Raw genomic sequence first — 358 nt, forward strand, 5'->3', positions numbered from 1 at the left:
TTTTCAAATGCTATAAAATTGAATTGGACAACCCAAATTTAATGAAAGTAAAGATTTGTACTTGCCAAAGAGCGTTGTGTGGAATCAATCAAGTTATTTTAAGTAATTACTAATGGGTAGTTAAAAAGAACAGTGATATAGGAAAATGGGTCAATTTGACTCAAGGACAACATGAGGGTTAAAGATGTGGTCGCACTGGATCTAGACGAGAAGGATAACTCTGGAGTTGGAATTGGTGTGTCGAGATTCTGTCTTCTCCCCCCGCGACACAGTGTCGCGATTTTGGTTTTATTTCCCATAGCGTTACAGCCCTAGTATCTGTTGTATAACTGTGTTGCAAAGTGGGATGTATTCAATG

At 38.3% G+C, this 358-nt stretch overlaps 1 protein-coding gene across 9 annotated transcripts in view; it reads left to right on the forward strand.

Annotated features, from left to right (window-relative positions):
• Nucleotides 1-358, forward strand: part of ralgapa2 (Ral GTPase activating protein catalytic subunit alpha 2) — a 105,888-nt gene that overhangs the window by 60,592 nt on the left and 44,938 nt on the right. The window lies entirely within an intron of this gene.

Source organism: Etheostoma spectabile, chromosome 20 (genome assembly GCF_008692095.1).
Source record: "Etheostoma spectabile isolate EspeVRDwgs_2016 chromosome 20, UIUC_Espe_1.0, whole genome shotgun sequence".
In the NCBI taxonomy this organism is placed as follows: Eukaryota; Metazoa; Chordata; class Actinopteri; order Perciformes; family Percidae; genus Etheostoma; species Etheostoma spectabile.